This window comes from Chlorocebus sabaeus, chromosome 20 (assembly GCF_047675955.1).
Source record: "Chlorocebus sabaeus isolate Y175 chromosome 20, mChlSab1.0.hap1, whole genome shotgun sequence".
In the NCBI taxonomy this organism is placed as follows: Eukaryota; Metazoa; Chordata; class Mammalia; order Primates; family Cercopithecidae; genus Chlorocebus; species Chlorocebus sabaeus.
The window spans coordinates 59429397-59455412 of NC_132923.1; the positions used below are offsets into that span (position 1 = coordinate 59429397).

Genomic DNA, 26016 nt, shown 5'->3' on the forward strand with positions numbered 1-26016 from the left:
CTTGTGTACATGCAAATTATCCAAAATCCCACACCCCCCCCGAAAAAAAAAAAAAACCCAAATCTAAAACACTTCTGGTGCCAAGCATTCTGTCTAAAGGATACTCAACCCATATACTATATTAGTTCTTAAGGATGCATGTATAACTATTAAACGACAAACTCATGATTCAATTGGAAGAAATAGAGTCTCCTTAACCGGGCGCGGTGGCTCAAGCCTGTAATCCCAGCACTTTGGGAGGCCAAAACGGGCGGATCACGAGGTCAGGAGATCGAGACCATCCTGGCTAACGCGGTGAAACCCCGTCTCTACTAAAAAAAATACATGCTGAATCAAATACTATTTCTCTCTTTAGGTCCTTCAGGAGTTGTCACACTGTCTTCTAAAATGGTTGAAGTAGTTTACACTCCCACCAACAGTGTTAAAGTGTTTCTTTCTCTCCACAACATTGCTAACATCTGTCACATTTTGACTTTTTGATGATGGACATTCTGGTTGGTGTGAGATGGCTTACTGTAATGTTGATAATGATCTGTGATGTTGGGTTTTTTTAATATATAATTATGGGCCCCTTGTTTGTCTTCTAAAAAAATGCCTGTTCATGTCCTTTTTCCACATTTGATGGGTTTGTTTGTTTTTTTCTTGCACATTTGTTTAAATTCCTTGTAGATGCTGGATATTTGACCTTATTGGATGCATAGTTTATAAAACCTTTCTCCCCTTCTGTAGGTTGTCTGTTTACGCTGTTGATAGTTTCCTTTTCTGTGAATAAACTCGTTACTTTAGTTAGAAAAAAAAAAAAAATACAAAAAAACTAGCCGGGCGAGGTGGCGGGCGCCTGTAGTCCCAGCTACTCGGGAGGCTGAGGCAGGAGAATGGCGTAAACCTGGGAGGCAGAGCTTGCAGTGAGCTGAGATCCGACCACTGCACTCCAGCCTGGGCGTCAGAGCCAGACTCTGTCTCAAAAAAAAAAAAAAAAATAATAATAAATAAAGAGCCTCCTTTAACACACCTCACAAGTTTGCCTGAGGATGATTAATTCTGGAACCAAAGACCAACATAAAATAGCTTCAGAGCCTTGGCATTTCTGAAGTGAAGATGATACTATTCACAGATAGACCGCTGACATTTAACAATGATGGGTGAGGGCTAATATGAGTCAAAAATCTTTATTTTAAAGATGGAAAAAATACTAAGTCTTCTGCTTAAGGTATATATAAGTTAAAAGCCAATTTTAAGTCACTGAGTAATTTACCAGCATTTTAGCCCAGTGACAACCTCTTGCCATTATGATTTGACCTTACTGAAGAGTAGAGATACTATAAACTAAAAATTGTCCATGAGTTGAAAATCACACGTTCTTTCCTGAAAGTTTAACTCTAAGACATATGGTTCATGTTCACACATTCATCCAGAGGAGAATGTCAAAAATAAGGCAGCTGAGTAGAGATAACTTGATACCATACACTTTTGTGCTCACCACAAAAAAACTTTGCAACCCTTGTTCCTGGGGTTGAGGTAGAATGGTGTGGTAGACAGACCAGGCATGGGTTTTGCATCTCGGCAGGGATGAAACAAATTCTGGATCTATCATTCACTTGCTGTGTGAACTTGGACAAATATTTTATCTCTATAAATGTAATAGTTTATCCATATTATAATTAAAGGTTGTTAAACATATGGGAGATAACGATGGCAATCAAAACAAAAATAGCAATAGCACCTACAAATTATCAAGGGCTTACAATGTGCTAGGTGCTGAACCAAATATTTTATAAGCCTAATCTCATTTAATCTGCACAGAAATCCTCTGGGGGTATTGTTAGGCTGGTTCACAGATGAGCAAATAGAGGCTTAAAGAAACGATGTAGGATCTGACTACAAAACTTGTTTTTTCTGTCTCTTCCATAATGTCCATAGAAGACCTAGCCCTTGTGCATAAAGTCTCTGACACCCTTAATCAACAGTAGCTATAATTATTATGATGATTTAATTTCCATTACATTGTTTTCCATTCTTCTTATTTTTATTTCAGTAGGTTTTTTGGGAACAGGTGGTGTTTGGTTACATGGATAAGTTCTTTAGTGGTGATTTCCGAGATTCTGGTGCACCCATCACCCAAGCAGTGGCATTATATGTTTTTTTGAAAAGAAACATGAATTATATAGCTTTTGAAAAAAAAAACTGATTATAAAAGCAATGTGCATATTTAGAAATAAAAGAGAATTACAAAGGTGATAAAAGAAACCTCTTGGAAACATCACCTAGAGCAGGGGTCCCCAAGTCTGAGGCCACAGACTGGTCCTGCCCATGGCCTGTTAGGAACTGGACCACACAGCAGGAAGTGAGCAGCGGGCAAGGGAACATTACTGCCTGAGCTCCATCTCCTGTCAGATCAGCAGTGCCATTAGATTCTCAAAGAAGCATGAACCCTATCGTGAACTGCACATGCAAGGGATCCAGGTTGTGTGCTTCTTATGAGAATCTAATGCCTGACCATCTGAGGTGGAACAGTTTCATCCTGAAACAATCCCCCAACCCCATGGAAAAACTGTCTTCCACAAAACCGGTCCCTGGTGCCAAAAAGGCTGGGGACTGCTGACCTAGAGAACACCAGAGTTAAGAATTTGCTGTATTTCCTTCAAGATGAAACAAAGTATAACATTGCCCAAACCCAGGAGTTTGAGGCTGCAGTGAGCTAGGATTATGCCACTGCACTTCAGCCCAGGTGACAGGAAAAACATTTTTTTTTTTTACAGAGTAAAAAGACAACCCACATAATGGGAGAAGATATTTGTGAACTATTCATCCATCAGGAGATTAAGATCCAGAATATACAAGGAACTCAAACATGGGGAAACACAAACAATCCAATTAAAAAATGAGCTATTGACCTGAACAGGCATTTCTTAAAAGAAGACAAATGGCCAACAAATACATGAAAAAATGTTCAATATCACTAATCATCAAGGAAATGCAAATCAAAAACACAATGAGGTATCATCTCATCCAGCTAGCATGAATGTTATCAAAAAGATAAAAAAATAACAAATGCTGGTGAAGGTGCAAAGAAAGGGGTAGGCCACACACTGTTGTTGGGAATGTAAACTAGTACAGCCACTATGGAGAACAGTATGGAGGCTCCTCAAAAACACTAAAAGTAGAACTACTGTATGGTCCAGCAGTCCCACTACTGGGCATTTATGCAAAGGAAAAGAAATCAGTATACTGAAGAGACAGCTGTACCCGCATGTTTATTGCAGCTCTAGTCACAAAAGCCAAGATACAGAATCCACCTGTGTGCATCAACAGATGAATGGATAAACTAAATGCGCTATACACACCCAATAGAATACTATTCAGTCATAAAAAATAATGAAATCCTGTCATTTGCAGCAACACGGATGGAACTGAAGGACATTATGTTAAGTAAAATAAGCCAGGAACAGAAAATTAAATACTACATGTTCTCACTCATAGGTGGAAGCTGAAAAAAGTTGATCTCACAAAAGTAAAAAGAACAAAGGATGCTAGAGGCCAGGAAGAGTAGGGGGAAGGGGATGATACAGAGATATGTTAAGGGCTACAAAATTACAGCTAGATAGAATAAGTCCTAGAGTTACATACTACTATAGGATGACTATAGTTAACAATAGCATGTCATGCAATTTCAAAAAGCTAGAAGGAAGATAGTTAATGTTCCCAACACAAAGAAATGATAAATGTTTGAAATGACAGATAACTCAATTACCCTGATCTGATCATTGCACCTTATATGTATTGAAATATCACTATGTGTCCCATAAATAAGTATAATTATTATATGTCAATTAAAAAACAAAACTTAAAAAGTATAATGTGTTAAGATAATTTTTAATTCCGTACATTTCTATGGTATTAAAAGTCTCTGAAAACATAATTCTTAATGTCCATTAACGTATCATTGTTTGAATGTACCATGATATAATTGACAATTCTATTGTTGGACTTTATTTCCTTTTTTTGCTCTTGCAAATTTATTAACGCATTCAATGAATGTTCACTGAACACCTTCCATGTACCATGCACCTTTCTGGGCATTGCACAGCAATGAATAAAACAGACAAAAATTCCCTGCCTTCATGGAGCTTACAGTCTAATCAGAAGAGGTAGACAATGAATAACATAAATTAAATGTTACACTAGAAAGTAATAAATGTTCTGGAGAAAAATAAAGCAGGTAGGGAGGATCAGGGGTGTGGTTAAGGGGAGTTACATTTTAATTGTGGGTCAAGAAAGATCTCAATGAGAAGGTAACATTTGAACAAAGACTCGAAGGGAGGAAGAAGCAAGCCATGTGGCTATCAGGGCACAGCATGGAAGCAGAGGGAACAGCAAAAGGCCCTGAGGTGGAATTGTGCATGGGGCATCTACGAACAGTGTGGGGACAGGGAGAGAAGTGGGATAAACAAAGAGGAAAGCAGGAGCTGATAAGGTCAGCGAAAGAACAGGATACTACATCATACAGAGGGTTTCGTGGGCCATGGGAATGACTTTGGATTTAACTCTGAGTGAGAGTGGACGTCACTGAAGGGTTCAAATAGGAAAGTGATGTCATCTGGTTAGCTTTAAAAAATGTTTCCGTGGGCTACTATGTGACTAGACTGTAAGAGGGCAAAGTCAAAAGCAGGAAGACCAGTTAATAGGCCATGGCAAGAATCCATGAGAGAGATGGTGTGGCTTGGACAAGAGTGGCAGTTGGTGGAGGCTGTGGAAAGCAGTGGAATTCTGGATATGTTTTGAAGGAAGAACCAATAGGATTTATTGACAAAGATCACAAAGCTTTTGGCTCAGACTCCTATAGAAGGATAGAGGTGCCAGCAACAGAAATGGAGAAGACTGGGAATAGCATAGGGTTGTATGTGTTGGGGGCTCAGAAGGCAGGGGGTCAGTTTGTATGTGTTACACCTGAGACGCCTATTAGACATCGGAGCGGAGATGTCAACGGGCAGTTGCATATAGGAGTACAGAGTTCAAGGAAGATGTCAAGCTTGGAAATACAATTTTGAGAGTCAGCATTGTATAGGGAGTTTATAGACATGAGGGTAAATGAGATTACCAAGGAAGTGATTATGTGTTTGATGAATATTCTTCTTCATAAACACTTATCTACGGTCATTACATCAAGACAGATTTCTAAGAGTGAAATTATTGGGTCAAAGTGTATGCACATGGCTAAAGATTTTGATTCATATTATCAAATTACTTTTCAAAGTGGCAACAATTTATATTTCCAGCCAACACTGAACATTATGCTTTAAAGCAGTCTCTTTTAATTTGACACCTATAAACATGGAGTCTTACTACTGATTTGATTTTTCTGATGACTTGTAAAACAAGTTTTTATAATTTGTTTGATGATTATTTCTATTTCTTCTGTGCATTGATGCTTCATGTCCTGCTTAGAGAAAGTTTTCTGTTGGGGTGCTTTCAAAAGGGATTGTGATTTGCATAATGTATAACTTTATGGGTCTTAATTATTTATAATCTTTTGGATTTTTGGTATATGATAAGGAAGTATAGGCTATGAAGAAAGGCTAGTTGATACCATAGTGATCTTTCCAGTGGCTCATGAGTTGTGACTTTCCAGGTCATTTAATTAATATATGCTTGGACAGATAACGGCAGGTTTAAAGTATTAAAGTATTGAACTACAATTGAGGAAGCGTATATAATACAGCCCACTTTTTAAACCACATAATAAAGAGAAAAATCAAAAGAATGCAAAAATGTTTTTAAAAATTAAAACATTGTGCTCACGGAGTGAAATGATCTGAAAACTAGAATGTCAATATTGCTTGAGGGTGAGTTGCGAACATTTTAAGTAAACTATCCTTTACTGTGATAACATAATGGCAGTAAAAAAAAAATAATCACAGCAAAGATTTATTTCCTAGGAGCCTGGTCGTGTTCTAAGCACCATATGTGCATTCCCTCATTCTTCTCATTGCCCCATTCTTCTCAACAACTCTATGAGATAGATACCAATTAGGAATCCTTTTTTGTAAGGAGGAATCTGAGGCACAGGCACGTTAAGTCACCTATCCAGGATGCCACAGCAGAGCAGGGTGATATGGTTTGGCTGTGTCCCCACCCAAATCTCATCTAGAATTGTAACTCCTGCAATTCCCACATGTCCTGGGAAGAACCCCGTAGCACGTGACTGAATTATGGTGGGGGCAGGGGGGTCTTTCCTGTGCTGTTCTTGTGATAGTGAATGAGTCTCACAAGATCTGATGGGTTTAAAAATGGAAATTTCCCTGCACAAGCTCTCTTTGCTTGCCGTCATCCACATACGGTGTAACTTGCTCCTCCTTGCCTTCTGCCATTATTGTGAGGCCTCCCCAGCCATGTGGAACTGTGAGTCTAATTTTCCTCTTTCTTTGTAAATTGCCCAGTCTTGGTATGTCTGTAACAGCAGCATGAAAACGGACTAATACACTGGGCTCATGACACACAATCTGGGTTAAGAGCCCAAACTTTGTATAAGTTGCTTTATACATATTATTTCACTTAGTCTTAATAGAAACTGTCAGAGGTAAACTTCTCTGTTCATTCTAGAGATAGAGAAACTAAATACAGTATTTGTCAGGTCCTATAGGTAGTAAGTGATAGAAGCTGAATGTGAACCAGGTCACCTGAGACCAAAGACTAGAGCTCCTTCCTTTAATACCAAATTGCCTCTCAAGAAATACTTAAGAACCAAAATGTCTGGTACAAACATTGAGTAGTAAAGGAATTTAGAAACAGAAGAGACTGGTAGAGACTTGAGTAGTCAGGGAAAATAGGTGAAATAATGAATGACAGCAAAATGTAGGATCTGAAAGGTAGAATAGAAGAGCCAGAGCATCTAAAGTGAGCAGCAAAGCTTGGACAGGAAAACTGGACAGCGAGCATTAGGAGGCCAAGCTAGAAGGGAGAGTTTGTGGTGGCTTGTGGGCTTGCCTCGGTCTTTATTTTACTGGTAATTTTCTTCTGGACTGTATTTTGTCACAATTATGTGGCTTCCTGCCTGTTGCCTGAACATCCTTCCTATGAGCAAGTTTCCCCCAAACTGTAGCTTCTGAAAGGCAGGGAATTTATCTCGTTCATGTTTGATTCCTGGCCCATAAGGACAACACATATTCATTGAAGTTAGCTGAATTGCTGGTTTTGATCTATTCTAGACTTTTCGACAAGCCTGCTTACATTCACAGATTAAAATCAGTCTCTCCCTCTCAAATGTGTACCTTCTTCCAGCACTGAAGCATGCTCAAGTCTCTCTTTCCCAAAACCATAACCAATGTAATACAAAACCAAAACAAACAAGCACACAAACACACCAAAAACTCTTTTCTCCATTCCTCCTTTCTCCTTCTAACTGCTGCCTTAGTTTGTCTTTTCCTTTGCAGTCAGATGTCTTTAGTCTTCTGCATCTGCTCATCCAGCTCCATTTTCTGACACCCCACCCCCCACCCAACTTGTCTGCCTATTCCATCCTGGTTTCTGTGTCTGTCAATCCACCAAACAAGCAATAGATGATAAAACTCACAAACTTCCTGCCAGCTGTTGAAACAAACAGGCTCATCTTGCTTGACTTCTCAAAGAAGCAAGTTTGGACAGTTGACATTTCTCCCCCTGGAACATTTTAAATTTTGCATCTGTGACACCTAATTCTCCTTTTCTCTCACATCTTTGACCACCTTCTCTTCCCCTCCCTGACTCATCTTCCTCTGTCAACCCTAAGGTGTTGCTTTGGCTCAGATGTTTTGTTGCTCTCTAGTCAATGTTATTCAACCCTAATCTATTCACCAATGGTAATGCATACTTACCCAATTAATGAATGGGAAAACAACCTAGTGCTTTCTATGGGCTGGCCCCTAAGAAAATCCATTTCCCTCTCTTTGTGCCCACTGCTTCATTTGACCTTTTTCCTGTGTTATTTGTCTTCTGAATACTGGTAAACTCTATTTGGTCCCTTACCAATCTGTCTCTCAGCTCCAGCTAACTCAAGGTTCGTCCCTTGGCCTATTAATTCAATTCCTGCTTCTGACAAAGTTGTTTAACTTTGGACAACTTCTGATATTTTTAATTCCTGGTAGACTTCCTGAAGGGAAGAAAAAACACTGCCATTGTATTTGACAGCTGTTTGACATACTATGAAACCAAATAAATAATGTGAAGTAAAGCTAGTGAATTACATAGGGAGAGGATTTATAAAAAGTTCGAATAAGTTATGTATGCACTTTCCCTTATAGAAAATATTTCATTGGTTTCCTGTAGATATCATATTGCTATGTTTTGTCTATTTGAGCTGAATTCTCCCATTTCTCATTTATTTGAGCTGGCTGGCTTACTTATGTTTTTACTTATGTTTCTTTCAAGTATATGCTGTTTTAACCATTTTTATGCATTTGTTTCAGATTATCAACTGTATACATGTTAAAAATCTGCAGAAAATTTTTTACAAAAAAGTTTACAGAATACATGTAAAAAATTTGTAGAAAAGGATAAGAAGAAAGATAAAAACCATTTTAATTTACAGGCATTAACACGCCACATACGGATTTTCCATAGTAATGTGTTAATTATGAAAAAATATCCCTTATATGCTTGTGGCAAAAACAAATAGCTTTAATTTTTTCTATAACATAAATTAATAGAATCTTAATGGGCTCCCTTTTATAATTCTTTTATTCTTTTCTTTTTCTTTTTTTGTTTTAGTTCAAGATTTTTTTTTCCTCAGTAAAAACACTGGTTTTAATTTAAACCAATCCTTATAAATAATCTGAATTTACAAAAATAGGCTTTTTCTTTCCTTTTTTTTTTTTCAGGGGATAGGAAACTTACTGTTCAACTGACAAATCACATTATTGTGGATAAAATTATAATTTTTGTCTGAGGTAAGAAAAAATAATTTTTTGAAGCATGACTCATTTTCAAATGGAAAGAGCCAAGGATAGAAGGAATTCAGTATTGGATAATCTTTTTAAATAATTAAGACAAAGTTCTACTTGTAGTCAAAAGGAGAGCTTAACCCTCTACTTCTTTCCTTAATGTTTTCATGTTTTAGCTTTATGTCTGGATCATTCTGTAAACTCTCAGATCAAGAGTTGTCTTGGTCTTTTCTAGATCCTCAGAGTGATCTGCAGAGGATTTTGCAGCTGCATAATTAATGGGGAGCTTTTGATTCCTCAAGACATGGACATGAGAACAAATAATTTCATTTGTGCCTTCTGTAAGTGACTTACAAAGGGTTCTCACGTGTTTTCTAATTTGAACCTCATGCCAACTCTGTGAATTAGAAATACTGGGTCATTACTACTGAGGCTTTTGGGGGTAAATAAATTGCCCAACTGATGCCTTGTAAACATGCTCATGAATCATTTCAAGTTAAAAAAATTTTAAAGCAGAGTACAATATGATTTCAACCATCATGCTGTTAAAATATCATAGAAAAACACTGCACAGAAAAAGACTCAAAATGTTAACAGTGGTTATTTCTGGGTTTCAGAATAATGGATGATTTTTACTTTCTTCTTATATTCTTCTGCATTCTTGACCCTCAGCACCACCCATAGATGAGCACATGCTTGATCTCTCTCTCTCTCTCTCTCTCTCTCTCACACACACACACACACACACACCCTTCTCCATAAATATTACGTTTTAAAAAGAAAGTGTGAGATTTTTAGATGGAAAAAATTAAAAACAGAGGTAAACAGACTCCATTTTCCTCCTATTGATAGAAACTTGAAAGCTGCTCATCCTTCAGCAGCTCCCGCTTGCCAATGTTGAAAAGTAAAACGACAGAAAATAACATGGCGTGCAACTGCCAAGACAGATTTGTGGTTGACATTTCTTCTGAAAAATGTCTCCATTAAAATAAGTAGCTGTTGGTGTTGTCTCCTGATTTAGTCATTTTGAGAAGTAATGAGTAGCTCTCAGAACTGGATTTCAGTTTTCTCATGAAATCCATCACTTTGAATAGATATATGTTAGACATAACTGAGCATGCAATAGAAGAGAATTGATCACCGGGTACCTATCATCTTCCTAAAACATATTTGCATGATGTTGCCCAGCACAGTGAAGTGCTCAATGATGTAAGCTATTATTTGTCATTATTTAGCACATACTTTGATTAGATCATTTCTGTTTTAGAGTATATGCTATCACAGATTATGCGAATAACTACATATATAATTTATTTCACCACCCATGTCATAGGAGAGCTTTATATATATTATCTATAATCCTTAATCTTGCAAGTCAGTTATCTTCATTTCCACTTTACAGATGAGGACATTTCATCTTAGAGAGGTTAAGAGACTTGCCAGGATTCAAACCCTGGTCTTTGTGACTTCAAAGTCAGCCCTTGGACCACCATACCACACTACACTTTGCTTAATGTAATATTTACCATTGAGTCCCTTGCAACATTTCACCAGCGTAAGGTTTATTTGAATATAATAAAAATTGAGAAGGTTTGTGAATAACATAGGCATGAACAAAATATGAAATTGGCAGTCCTACCCAATGTCCTTGGTGTCTACTGAGACCATGCTCAAAGAGAGAGAAGGGAACAAATCAATAGAGAGTGGAAGCCAAATCAGAAGAAGACAGAAGAGAGAAAAATCAAAACGAGAGCTTATCAAATAGCTTCTGAAGGGCTTTTATAGCTGGTGACAGGCTTGGCAACACTTCTTTTGACTGTTAAGCTGTATTCATTTTTCTCAGCTCATCATTTCATAGGAGCTGTGGGAGCCACTTTCCTGAGATTTAAAAACTACCACTGGAATATGGGAATTTCTCTTTTGTCAGAAATCCAATACATTGAAAGAATTAGTACGTGAAAGTACATAGCACATATGACTGCCATAGCACTAATAATTCTTCTGGATAGTACCAAGGCCAATCTCATCAAAATAATAAGAATATCTGTGTCTTGTTCGTGCTTTATCTGTGCTGGGCACTGTGCTTAGTTCTTAAATCACCTTTTCTCACTCAATCCTCACAGCCCACTTAGCAGGCAGGCATTATGAGATTCAGTTTTCAGATGGTAGAACTGAGGCCCTAAGAGTTTTGAAAACTTGGGCAAGAGGTCAAGAACTCGTGAATGGCCTAGAACTGTGATCTGTTTGCCCCTGCCTTCTGAGTTTTTAATCACCAGCCCTGTTTTTGTCCTTTGATAGACAAGAGCTGCTTTCACTTGTCTGGTCCTATTCATCTTTTCTAGATTCTTCTCTTTATGTTTCCAAATCCAGGTTGCGATTAGGGTGTTGGTTTACATCTATGTTTCACTCAACAAATATTTACTTAGCACTTACTATGTACCAGGCAGTGTTCTAGGAGACTGAGATGCAATAGTAAAGAATTCAGTTGAAAGACTTTCTCTTATAGAGCTTTTGTTTCAGTGACATCACACATTATTTCTGAAATTTGCATTATTTGAAGAATTTCAATTAACTTTATGGGAGTGTAGAAGCAAAAAATGTCAAAATTTGATGTGCAGTTTAACCAAGAGATCTAAGTCTTAAAATGAAAACAAAGCATGTTTACAGCAATTTAAAGATTAGAGATCTTGAAAGGTGTTACCTATGATCAACTGCAGAGAAGATTTGAAAAATGGTTTTCAAGTGGAAACATTTTTTTCCGGCTTTGTTTTTGCTCTTTCTTCCCCCACATGTATTAACTATATATATATTAAGTGTGTGTGTGTGTGTGTGTGTGTGTGTGTGTGTATTTAACGAGGGTCATCAAAAAATTCACAACACAGTAATAGTCTATTCATTTAGTAAATATATATTGAAGGTGAACTTATGGGCTCCAAGCCAGGTGCTGGAAATAAAATATTGATGATGACAGCAGAATTATAAAAAGGAGAGCAGACAGTGGAATTACAAAGACAGAGTTATAGTAGAAAGACGGCAGAATCATAAAGAGGTAGAATTATAAAATAACGTAATTGCCATGAATGGACTCAAAAAGGGGTGTTATGGGACCTCAGAGTGGGGCATCTGTCCCCAGGGTGGCTTCCCAGAAAAATCCAGGTCGAGGCAGGGTGATGAGGTTGATCAGGACTGCAGGGAGAGGGAAAAGTCCTTAGCTGCAGAGAATGCCATTTTGAACAACTACAAGTAACAGAGGAAAATTTGAGATAACTGAAGTCTCCTATGTTTCTTCTCTTGTCTTACATTTTTGAAGTGGGGCTATCATTCACAGAATATGAAGTGGAGCAGTACAACTGTGGAATTACCTATCCATGGGATTTTAGAAAATGGACTACTTGATATTTTTAATATCAAATTTCATTGTTTTAAGAATTCAGATTGAACCAATGAAATGAGCCAGCAATCACAAGTACTGCAGTCATCCAGCAACTGCTCATTGAGCCAAAATGATTTCACCTAAGGCTTTACAAAATCTTCTGAGACAGACAGAATTTAGTTGGAAATTACTGTTGCATTAACCATTCAGTTGTAAGAGACCTTATCATCTTTTTGAACTTCTGCCAGAATTAATTTGTCATGAACACACGAACTCTAAATAAAGCTTTGGCAAAAAAATTAAAAATAAACATTATCAAGTATGTATCAAGTGATTGTGATGTCTGTATTCAGATTTTTAAGCATAAGTTTCAGAAGAGAGGAAAAATCCTATCTTACAATACACAACACTATTTATCTTTTGAAATTAAACTTTCAGGTAAGATACAAGGTTTTTTTGTTTTGTTTTGTTTTGTATTTTACAAAAAATCTATTACTTCTATTTTTCCTCCTTGATTCTGAACTTGACAACAATTGTGGAAATTGTTTGAAGCCACACTCTGGTATTTTCTGAGAAATCTCTCACGGCTGCTGACACCTTCAAATAACCTGTGAATTGGCAATGGTTAGAGACTAGACCACAGTGGAAAGCATGAATTTTTGAAAGCTCAAATTTGAAGCATTACTGAAAAGCTGCTTATTTAATCCTAGTGAATGAAGTCTAAACAAGTTCTTGTTCACTCTCAACTTATTAGGATGAACAGATGTAGTCCAACTCATTAATGTATGCATTAATGTAACAAATACTTTAAAGCACCCACTACAGTCTGGCACTGTGCTGGCTGCACAGTCCCTACTAAGTGGACTACTGAAAAGAATAGCCTGCATCACATTACAACTCACACACATTCAAGCTTCCTTTGCACAGACATCCCTTTAAATTCAGAGTTGGCTTTCTTACTTCATATAGGAGCTCTTAAAGCCAAAAATCAACATTTTCATACATCTTTCAGTACCCCACATTAGCTAGAAATCTCAGAATAATTGCCTAAAAAGAAACTGATGAATGAGTATATTCGTAGATTATTTTATACTGAGCTAAATTAAATTCCTCAATGGGGTTGTTGGAGCGGGGAGAGAGCAACCAGAAATTAGAATGGTTTAGATAAAATTTATTTTATTCCCCACTCCTTCCCTGGCTGCTCAGCTCTTGATTCTGTCTTTCCCATCACTTACTCCCATTTCCAATCCTGAACTTGGTGGTGGCTATAACTCCACTTAGAAATTTCAGATGCCTCATTTCTTCTTTGAATGCATGGAATAATCTCTGTTCCACAGAGTGTCAAGTTCATCCAGTCCTACCAGAGTTATCATGGAAAGGCGGGTGCAATTTACTCCCTCTTGCAGCCTTTTGTACATCCTTCTTCCTATCATTACAATGGTCAGATGCACTGAGACCACTCACTGATCTCCTTTCCTCCCTTTTCTCCATGGGCTCCTTCAGAGCAGGGGCATGTCTGCATACCTGCCTGTGTCCCCACCTGCCAGGTTGGGTTAAACTAGATGGAAGCATCCTGCAGTTGTGCCTGGAGAAGGACCCTCCAGAGGCCAGCTGAGTGGGAGGCAAAAAGACAGATGAGGGAAGCCCATTATAGTGAGGAAGACAACAGCAGTTGAGTCTGAACGGTGAAGCAGGGCAGACCGGGATCAATGAGTAATGTCAGAGTGAGATGCGGAGTGGGTGAGGCAAGAGTCAGACTGCAGAGTGTAGAGTTTATTTAAGAAAAGGCAGCAAGTCCCTATCTTTACCTGAAATGAGATAATCTAAATAGAAACACCTGACACACACAAGGCACTAAATAATTTTTTTTCTTTTTTTGAAATGGAGTCTCACTCTGTTGCCCAGGCTGGAGTGCAGTGGCACGATTTCGGCTCACTGCAACATCCACCTCCTGGGTTCAAGCTATTCTCCTGCCTCAGTTTACTGAGTAGCTGGAATTACAGGCATGGACCACCATACCTGCCTAATTTTTGTATTTTCAGTAGAGACAGGGTTTCACCATGTTGGCCAGGCTGGTCTTGAACTCCTGACCTCAGGCAATCTGCCCGCCTTGGCCTCCCAAAGTGCTGAGATTACAGGCTTGAGCCACCATGCCCGGTTGGCACTAAATAATTTTAATACCTACATGACAGAGGTGAGTGATTAAAATAGTTTAAAATGTGTAAACCAGTGGGCGCTGCGCTTGATACAGTATGTTAGTTCTTCACATCTCCTAGAAACCAGTTTCTTATTTTTTAAAAAGTATAGTTAAGTATGTAAAGGTAAATTAAAATGGATACTAGGCTTGAAGAATCTCTGAGCAGATAAAGCCAATTAGGCCTCGTAAGTGACCTTAATTTTGCTCGGTTTGCAAACGTAAACGACACTTGTGCTATTTCTTGTAAATGCCTATATTAAAGAAAAAATGAAACTTCAGGCTAACCCATCAGAAGCTGCCAAAGAACTTATATAACTAAGGACTCTCCAGAAGGATAGCTCAAATAAGGCAACTGTCTAATGGTAACCAATCAAATATTTTCTTTTCTTTACTTCCTTCCGTGTTTGCTCCAGAAAAGCCTTCCCCTTGGGATCCCTTGCTTGATCTCCTGAACCATTTCCAGCTTGGAGTTGCTCAATTCATCAATCGCTGTTCGTGCAAATAAACTCTTTCAAATTTTATTGTGCCTCAGTTTACCTTTTAACAGGTATTGTTGCTTCTCAATCAGCAAAAACCTGCAGGTTCACATTAACAGGCATTATCAATATATTTTCTGGCTGTTTTGAGAGGGGGGTTTAACTCTACTTGGACATAAGTTCTGGTTCAATACCTTATCATTTACTGAGGGATCCTACAAAATAGAACCTATTTCAAACCTCAGCTCCCTTGTTTACTGGCTTCAGGCTTTATGGCATGTTCCTGACCTGCTCTGAGCCTCTGTTTCTTTCATTAATTTTAAAAGACTAGGAGAATTAGATATAAGGTGAATAAAGAGTCTGGTATATTGGAAGTGCTTACTGAAAAGTAGCTAATGTAATTAAGCACACTTTCTATTTTAACTGTTTTTGATAGAATTACTTGCAAATGGGCCGGGCGCAGTGGTTCAGGCCTGTAATCCCAGCACTTTGGGAGGCCAAGGTGGGCAGATCACAAGGTCAGGAGTTTGAGACCAGCCTGGCCAACATGGTGAACCATAGTCTCTACTAAAAATACAAAAATTAGCCGGTGTGGAGGCGGGCGCCTGTAATTCTTGCTACTTGGGAGGCTGAGGCAGGAGAATTGCTTGAAACCAGAAGGCAGAGGTCGCAGTGAGCTGAGATTGCGCCACTGCACTACAGCCTGGGCAACAAGAGCAAAACTCCATCTCAAGAAAAAAAAAAAAAAAAGGAATTACTTACAAATGTACTTTATCATATCTTTTCAAACAGAAAAATGGATTATTTTTAATCTTTTGGTGGTTAATAGGTTGCCTCATTCATTTATTCTAGTTCCTTTCTCCTTTATCTTCCTCTATATCAGAGGCTGTAAAGCTAAAAACTCCATTTTGCAGCTTCCCCTGAAGGTAGGGGAAACACATGCTCCACTTCTGACCAATGAGACACAGGAGCCAGTCAATGAGGGAGGCAGAAGGGGTTTATGGGAAAGCTTTTGCTTTCCTAAAGACAGACAATAGCTGTGGCTTCCCAGCCCTTTACTATCTCACCTTTTTTCTGTGTGGAAGGTAAATTGGATGACCAGAGCAGTGGTAGTCATTTTGTCACTAAGAGAAAGCATTAAAGATGTTGGAACAGAAAGACAGAAGGGGCCTGAGTCCTTGATGACACCATCTAGTCATTGTAACACCCCTAGATCATCCATTTCTGAACATATTTTTACACACGTCAAATAAACCTGTTTATTTAAGCCATAGCTATTTATTTATGTATTTATGTATTTATTTATTTAGAGACAGGGTCTTGCTCTGTTACCCAGGCTGGAGTGCAGTGCTACAATCATGGCTCATTGCAACCTCCACCTCCTGGACTTAAGTGATCCTCCCACCTCAGCTTCCCAAGTAGCTGGGACTACAGGTGCGCAACACCATGCCCAACTAATTTTTTGTATTTTTGGTACAGATGGGGTTTCGCCATGTTGCCTAGGCTGGTCTTCAATTCCTGGCCTCAAGCAATCCACCCGTTTCAGCCTCCCAAAGCATTGGGATTACAGACATGAGCCACTGCGCCTGGCTCAGTTATTCTTTTATTGTAATGAAACAAACGTTTTATATTTGGTGAAGACCAATTATTGCACAGTGCTTTAATGGAATTATGTCCTCACTGCTACAAGATGTGCAGGGCTGTCTGCCATGAAAATAAATGGTTCCACATACACCTATAATGATTGAATTAATTCATTAATTTATTCACTCAATGAATTATTTTGAAACAGTTATTAGTAGAAAGAAAAACTGGTGATTCAACTGAATCTACTTTCTCTTGGCTTGGATTTTAATGTCACTTGATAATGCTTTAGCTTGTCAGAGTCCTGATTACATTCCCTTTCCTTCCCTATCTCCTTTCCTTTCAACTTTGCCATGAACACTATCCAAAGGGTAAACCAAAATGGTTAAACTGGGAAAATTCATGTTACACCTCAGATGCAGGTGATTTTTGAGTGCTATTTCTCCTCAGAGCACTTTTTCAATTACTCCCATGTTTGCCATCTGTGCCAAATGGTTGTAGGTCTGCCCTATGGAGAAGTAAAACCTGTGTCACTCAATCACTATCCCAGTCCAGGCCCTTGTCACGTCCCTTCCAGATGCTTCCTCCATTCACTGTTTCACACACAGCTACCAGCTTAATATTTCTAGCGGTGTCACTCCCACGCTCCAAGCCTTTCAATCTGGCACTTGCCAACAGAAAAACCCTTCCTCCTTAGCCTAGCACTTCAGTGCCTTGCTCAGTTTGATGACAGCACCTCCGTCCCCCGGTTTCTAATTCTCAGTACTCTGTTCTACACTCATATCCTGTGTCTGCTTATCGTGCCTTTCTTTCCTATTTCTGGGTTCCAACTCTTCCCTGTCTCTCAAGGGTCAATGTTTCCAGGAGAGCCTTCCCTAATCTTTCCAGGAAGAACTCACTCCCTGCCCTTTATTCTTCCTGGCCTGTTCTATTACTTTGGTGTGGTGGCACGTGCCCCTTCCCCAGCTGAGTTCAAGTTATTTATGTTTCTATTGTCTGTGTGCCTGCACCACAAACTCCCCGCAGACAGGATCGGGCTCCACATCATCTTTGTATTCCTTGCAGTGCCTGCTGTGGTACCTTGGAAATGGGAAAATGTCATGATCAGGCATGTCAACAGATAGCTGTTGAATAAAAGGAGGATCACTGTTGTCTGATGAAAAGAGTGCCACGAATACATAGGCCCTCAATAAAATGGTTTGAATGAATTACTATAAAAGGACTATCGTAATGGGGAAATGGAACTGTAAGGCTTAAGACAGACAAGGACAGTGCTTTGCCTGTCCCAGAACTGAAGGCTTGGTTTTACATTTCATTTGTAGGACTGAGCAAGAAGGAGATAGTAGTATAGATAAACAAAAATACAAGGTCCAACAATTGGCCATTTGTAGTATAATTTCTTTGCTTCTAATGTGTGCTTAGATTAATCAATTTTATGAATTTCTTAATTGTTTTACATCTATTACCTAGTAAAAATTACTTTAAAAACTTAATGTAATGTACCAAATATAATTAATTTTCCCATTTATTCTTTTCTAAAAAACAGAAATGAACAGATTACAGCTGCATAGAGATGCTTGTCAAATGACAAGAGCCTGGATAAAGCGTTTTAACGAACGAACAACAGAATGATCACAAAACAGCCTTTGGGGCCAGCAGTGTGATCTGGGTTGAGACTCCACCGCTCCTGTGGGATCCTGGTAGGCTACACTTTCACGTGCTTTCATCTTTCTCATTTACAAAATGGAGATAACAATAGTATCTGCCCCAACAAGATTAGGTGAGAAATAATGAGTTATCACATGCAAAACATTTTTGGCTTGTTTTTTAGTTTTTTTTCTAATGTTTATTTTAGGTTCAGAGGTACATGTGCAAATTTGTTATATAGGTAATTGTAATCAATGTTTAGATCCTACTTATAAGTGAGAACAGAAACATTCTGAAGAGTACTAGGCACATATTAAGCACTCAGGAATTGTTAGCTATTGTTTTCTAAGGCACCATCTATTAACAATATTTTGTCGTATTTACCTGACTGGCAAGCCTTAAATGCTTATTCTTTTTCTTTTATTTGGGGGGACAGACATTTACTTTAACTATAGTGCCATCTCTCTTTAAAAGATATTGATTAATTCCAATTAGTTTGGCCTTAAGCATGAAAAAAATTTAGTCTAAGGACATTACCAAAAATATTATTTTCTTTTTTTTTTTTTAGATAGCGTTTCGCTCTGTCGCCCAGGCTGGAGTGCAGTGGTGCGATCTCAGCTCACTGCAAACTCTGCCTCCCAGGTTCACACCATTCTCCTGCCTCAGCCTCCCGAGCAGCTGGGACTAAAGGCGTCCGCCACCACGCCTGGCAAATTTTTTGTATTTTTAGTAGAGACGGGGTTTCACTATGTTAGCCAGGGTGGCCTCGATCTCCTGACCTCATGATCCACCCGCCTCTGCCTCCCAAAGTGCTGGGATTACAGCCATGAGCCACCCTGCCTGGCCCCAAAACATTATTTTCTTACTCATGTTCCCAGTAAGTCTTAGTATAACATTTCAAAGTAAATGAAGACCTAACTCTGAAGTCTGGAATATTTGTTGACATTATTGTCAACATTATTGTTCTGATCACAGAGTGTCTCCTGGAGAATCAACCAGCTAAAAATATGTGTGTGCGTGTGTACACATATAGAATCTGTAGGGTTGAAACCGGAGTTTTAGGAAGTTGTTAGTATGACATGACATTCAGCTACCAACTATTTAGTAATTTGCTTTCTTTTGCTTTAAAAAACTTAAAAAGACAAGGTATTGTTGAAGACAGTCCGGTAGAAATAGCACAGATCTTAACTGAAGTATTTATAGACAGACCTGTCAATAACAGTTCTTGGAACTGGAATTTTCTTAATGTGAATCTCCAAATGTCTTCACTTGAATTATCTCGATTTTGTCCACATTATTTGTTTTATAGTTATCATGTGAGGGCCTTGCTTTATACTTCAGTTAGTTAAAAAATTGTTCGTGGGGCTCTTTGGACTCTGCTTTATGAGTGTCTGTAATAATAAAATGAACAGAAAAATATTTTACATTCTGTTGGAGGAGGAAGTTATTCATTTTTAAAGTTCTTCCTTATTTTTCCTGTTAATACCTGTACAAAACATCACAATAAAATATTGCATTTTTGGTGCAAGAGCTCTTCTCATCCGATGCTGACAGTAGGACTGTCATATAATCAGCAGCAGTTTCCAACTTCGAGAGAGAGATGCATTTGCTGAGTCATTTGGTTTGCTTTCTGCCTACGGGGTGTGAAGACGACTGGAAGTGAGGGAGCTTTGGGTATGGAAAAGTTGTGAGTCAGGGCGTTGCTTATGACAGAGACAGAATGCCAGAATGAGCTATAAATGTGGTATCTGCTTGTTCTTCCTGTTGTTTTGATGCTGTTCAGGAACCAGCAGAATTTGCTGCCCAGGACCGTGGATGATATACTTTGCTATATGCGGGTTGCCATTTTGTGAGCAAATGGCATTATCTTTGTGCTTTTATTTTCCTTTCCATCCAAAAGATCAGAAAGAGAAATTGTGATCATGGTATTTTAGTTTTAGAGCCCACAATAATGACAGTATATGAAAGTAATCAGATTCACTTTTCAATTTAGTTCTGGATATTTTAAAACCAAAATTACAAATAGGTATGTAAATAGGTAAATTAAGTGGGCAACACTGAGTAATGCCCAGAGATGGCAAGCTCCTTAGGGAAGCAACAGGACTTTTCTGAGGGCGACACCATCTTGGCAGCTCTACACACAGTAAGATTTGATAAGTGCTTATTGCCCAGAGAATGTGATTCCTTTTAAGCTGCTCTTTATTCCAGTCAAAAATGGATACGGTATCTCTCATGTTGCTTCAGGGCTCTCACTGAGGTTCTATCAGCATCAGGTTTTGTGCCAGAAGGCACTGTTTACTTAATCTAAATACACTCTGGCAACTGAAAAGCAATTTAGAGGACCATATATCCAGGTGAATATAGATATCATTGTCACCTAAATAAATATCTTCCAGAATACTTCCACAGTCTTTCCTATTTATTAACCTTTAAAAACCCTTCCTCAACTATTTTCTCAGTTACTAAATCCACCAAATAGGAATTAGTGGGAGCTTTTGGTTGCATGACAATGGATGCTCAAACAGGATATAAGTGATAGTACTTAAAGGAAATACAGCTTCATTATGTCACACATTACAAACTCATCAACCCCTTACCTATTGAGAAGCTGTAACAGAATTTTCTTCCTAGTAATTTTAGGAGAATGGGTTTGTTTGGGCAAGTTGTTACCAAACGCGTTTGTTTGCTTTTCTTATGTTTAGGTGGGTTGCTGTTAAGTGTTTATGCTGTTTAGTTTTCTTTTCTCCTGGCTGGGTGCGGTGGCTCATGTCTATAATCCCAGCACTTTGGGAGGCCGAGGTGGGTGGATTGCTTTAGCTCAGGAGTTCGAGACCAGCCTGAGCAACAAAGCGAGACCCTGTCTCTACAAAACATACAAAAAATTAGGCGGGCATGGTGGCATACACCTGTGATTCCAGCTACTTGGGAGGCAGAGGTGGGAGGATGGCTTGAACCTGGGAGGCAGAGGTTGCAGTGAGCTGAGGTCACGCCACTGCACTTCAGCCTGGGCAAAAGAGCCAGACCCTGTATCAAAAAAAAAATTCTTTTCTCCTTTGGGTTATTTTTCTTCCCATTTCTACCACCTGTGCAGTGATGCTAAGTGGAGTTGGTGGTAATTAACCAGTGGCTGTACATCGAGAGTTTAGGGATAAACGAACTATTATACTTTAAATGTTAGTGTTGGTTCCTACGAAATGTGAAGTCAGTTAACAAATAATTATTCAGCAGTTCTCTCTAAACTAACTTTTACTCTTCCTACTTATTTTTACTTTGGCTAGGAGTGTCTGACGGGATGGGAATTACAGTGGATCCTTCACGACCTGGGTTTGAAGAACGTGGTCCACTTTGGTCCACCTCTGTCACTCTGAGACAGAAGCACCAACCCCTCTTCTTCCTCCTCCTCCTCAGTGTACTCAGTGTGAGGATAACAAGAATGAAGAACTTTATGATGATCCATTTCCACTTAATGAATAATAAATATATTTTCTCTTCCTCATGACTTAAGTAATAATATTTTCTTTTCTCTATCTTACCTTATGGTAAGAATCAGTACATAATATGTATAACATACAAAATATGTGTTAATCAGCTGTTTATGTTATTGATAAGGCTCTGGTTGACAGTAAGTTATTAGTAGTAGTTCTGTTTGGGGGGAGTCAAAGTTTCAAGTGGATTTTCAATTGCACGGGGGCTGGCACCCCAAACCTTGTGTTATTCAAGGGTCAACTGTGCATAGTTTCAGTGGTAAATCTGAAATGCATAATGCAGGGATTCTCAAATTTGAAGGGAAGTGATATGGGGCAAATGAAGCAACTGTAGTGTGAAAGGGGTTATCTGGGACTCGGGGGCAATGTCTAGTAATAAACAATGGTGTGGTTTGACAGGATGGTGCTCTCTGTGTCACTCGTTTCCCAATACTGATGCTGGTTTGTGATGAGTGTTTCCCAATCCGCAGCAAAATTAGAAAAATAAGGCAAGTATTGGGAGTTTTTTTTCTAATGCTTTCACTTTGTAAAATTAAAAAGCCATCTTGCCCCTACTTAAAAAATATTTTTTTTTTCTGGCCTAGTAAGTACTAAAATTAGGGAATCATTGGTCTATACAGCCTTGTTAAATGCCATTGTAGCCCTCCTCACATTCCTCGACCACTTCCCAGGAGGCGAACAATAAATAATCCTGATTTTAACCTTTTTTCAGCCTCTGCCTTTCCCAGCTGAAGAGATTTAGTTGGTAAACCTGGGTATGAATTAGTAGGCCTCTTCATACCTCCTGTGACCACAGCTTACCTCTGATTTCAAGTTATACTCCTACAAAAAGTCCAAAAGGAAAATGACCATTTGTTTACTTCACAGTCTAAAGCTAAATATGGATTTTAATGATTATTACAAATATTCAGTAGTATTTGTTCAGTGCACATAGTGTATATCCATTTCCCTGGTGAATTCTGTGTTTTTCTGGCTGAATAGAACATTTAATGGCACAAAGTTTTGAATGCATTTTGGAAAAATAACATATACATTGCATCTGAACTTTTCTTTTTGCACAATTTAAGATCTTTTTCTTTAAAAATAAACAAAATTGCATATATTTTTTAAAAAGTTCATCAAACTTACAAAAACTTGACCTGTCTTAATTAATTCTGCTTTTTAAAAAAGGGTTCCTGAGAGGGATGAGGGATCAAAGACTACACATTGGGTACAGTAAATACTGCTCATTTTAAGCTCTCAACATCCATTTAATCCTCACAATCACACTGAGGTAGGATTGATGATTATACCTATTTTACAGGTAAGGCATACGAGTTGCAGAGTAGATAAGTAACCTGCAGGAAGTCACACAGGTGGTAGGTGGTGCAGCTGGAATCTGAATCAGGCAAAGCGGCTGCATGGAGCATCTTAAAACACGCCCTCTGCATTACCATCATCTACCATGTTATGTATATTCTCTCATTTCACCCACACAACAATATTATGAGGTAGGTAACACTGTCTCCAATTTACAGATAGAGATCAAGTCCTAGAGGCTAGTACCTTGTAGGGGATCATGAAATTATTAAATGGCAATGGAACTGAGATTCCAAGTGACAGGATTCAGACACCAAACCCCCAGAGAAGAGGAGTACCAACATGAAGTTTCTCAACTATACTAAACAGGGACATGGTCTCTGTAGCCCTTAAGAACTCTGTGCAGAGATAAGTGATTAATGCTATTGGAGTGTGGAGACAGTCTGTTCTATTCACCACAGGGAATTCCAATCCCTAAAACAGTGCATGACATACGTGAGGACACCCTGCACATTTTTGCACTTACTAATTCATCACAATTATCACACATAATAACTCAACAGTCATCACACTTAATAACTGATTGTTTAATCTCTTTCTTCACATGCTGCAAGCTCTGTTCACTTCCTGGAGCTTACTATATAGTGAGCAGGTACTGTTCTAGGTGCCTGCAATATGTCAGTGTCAAAATAAAGATCCTTACCCTTTGTTTACTTAGCTCTTGCACCCCTATCCCCTAGCAGAGTACCCTGGTTTTCAGTAAATATTTACTGAATGAGTAAATGAATGAATTAGGAGGGGCAGGTAGGAGAAAAGGGAAAAAAAACTACAGAGAAAAGGAAATATTTGGGTTTTTATCTATTAATCCCCAGATTTTTATTAAAATCTTAACATGCTTATTATTAATATAAATGATCATTTTTATTATTTAACTCATCTTTAAAAGCAGAAGTGTCACCAAATATATTTTAATTCCAGCAGTAAACTATGATCCAGGTTCTAAAAGAGGACACGTGTTTTGCTTCTTTGTCAGACAATTTTTTCAAATTATATTCCCCAGAGCTTAGCCTGTGTTTGTGTTCATTGCTTTCCAAAAGGTGACTTTACTAGGCAAGTTTTATCTCAGTAATTAGAAGCATTTATCTTAAAGCTCATTTGGTTTTAGCAGTGAGGTTACAGGCTGTCATCCACATTGTTATTGACTCCTTCAATTAGAGGCAATGGCATTTCACCTCCATGCAAAATATTAGTAAATTAACAATCTCCACTCCGCATTCATTTGAGAAATCTGCTCTGCTTGTGATGACGAATGTGACAAGCAGGGAGTAATCAGAGACACTCTGGTAACACCTTTGAGCCTTGCAAATATCAATTAAATCTGGCCTTGCACCTTACAGTTGGGGTTTGGTTTGTAGGGCAAATTTCTTTTTTTATGATACAATGTAGAAGTTAGTGCTGGTAACTGGTGAGAAAACCGAACAACAGCCTATAATCCAAGCACTTTGGGAGGCTGAGGTGGGCAGATCATGAGGTCAGGAGTTCGAGACCAGCCTGGCCAACATGGTGAAACCCTGTCTCTACTAAAAATACAAAAAATTAGCCGGGCATCTGTAATCCCACCTACTTGGGAGGCTGAGTCAGGAGAATCGCTTGAACCCAGGAGATGGAGGTTGCAGTAAGCCGAGATCATGCCATTGCACTTCAGCCTGGGCAACAGAGCAAGACTCCATCTCAAAAAAACAAGACAAAAAACCCCAAAAAACAAAAAAACAAACAACAACCCCAACAAAACATAGCCATAGAAGCATCCACCCTGATTTTCCCAAATCTTTTCAATTACTCAATGCCTGCTTTAAATCAAAATATGAACCCTGGCATTGTGAACAATTTCTAGATCAGATTTACAATTCTGCGACATGACAACTTTGACTCAAAGAGCAAATCATGTTGAATATTTCTTTATGGTGCTAAAAAGATTGCAAAGAAATTATTTTTCAAATGTCATGTCTGTCTCTTTCAGGCCCGAGGGCATCCTAGTCTAATGAAGAGAGTTTTAACCCAGAAATTGTTAAGATCACAGGAGCTCTCTGGATGGGCTTCAGCTGGTTTACCTAACATTTGTGAAATAAAAGTCTTTATGTGCTTTTTATTGCAATGGGCATGGATCGCTTTGATTAGATTCTCTACAGAGGCCTGGAACCCAACTAGACAAAACTCTTTGGTCCACTGGCCCGGGTCCAAGGGCTGAGAGGAGGATTCTGCCAAGGTCTGCCACCATCCAGCTGTCAAGGAGCTGCTGTGGTTTTAGTGTCTTCTTGCATAAAGTGCTTTCTTCAGATGACCCATTATCCTCTTTGTCTCCTCTACACTTTCATACTGGAATCTGATGTTGTGATGATCATAAATTTAGCTGAACCTTCACCTCTAATGTTCTAGATTCTAAAAACTGTACAAACTAATGATTCAGTGTCATCTTTCATTGGCATATTGAATATCATCAGCCACAAAACAAACTAAAATTTTAGGAAAACATTAATATTTGCATTGCATCAAAGGAGCAGAAGGGTGACTACCTCCCATTTTGACACATTATCACTTCTTTATGACAAGTCAAACCCTTAGCAAACTTTTTCTGTGAAGTCAGAATCTCATTTCTTTATGTAGTACATTATGACAAACAACGTTTAAATCTATCATCACCCCACATCAACTGTGTGGTTATAAGTCTATCAATTTTGTTAGGCTTCCAAAGACAGACAGACGAGTGGAGAGACTGGACAAATATCGCTTACAATCACCCAGACAGTTATTTTAAAACACTTTTTTACTTAAGGACTAAAGAATTTTGGCCAAGGTTAAAATTTATCTTCTTTCATAAGAATCAATTAAATTAAAATGAAAGTTTTTAAAAAAAATTATGACTTAAAAAGGTGAATCAGGTCAAAATGATACATTTTTTTTCCATTGGTTCTGTACCCCCAAAAAACCACTTTTTAAGGTATAGAGGATTTCTACATGAGAACATAGGCTAATGAGAGAT

The 26016-nt window shown here is 38.5% G+C and overlaps 1 protein-coding gene across 2 annotated transcripts in view; it reads right to left on the reverse strand.

Moving 5' to 3' along the window:
* The window catches only part of AK5 (adenylate kinase 5), a 287532-nt gene that overhangs the window by 199355 nt on the left and 62161 nt on the right, over positions 1-26016 (reverse strand). The window lies entirely within an intron of this gene.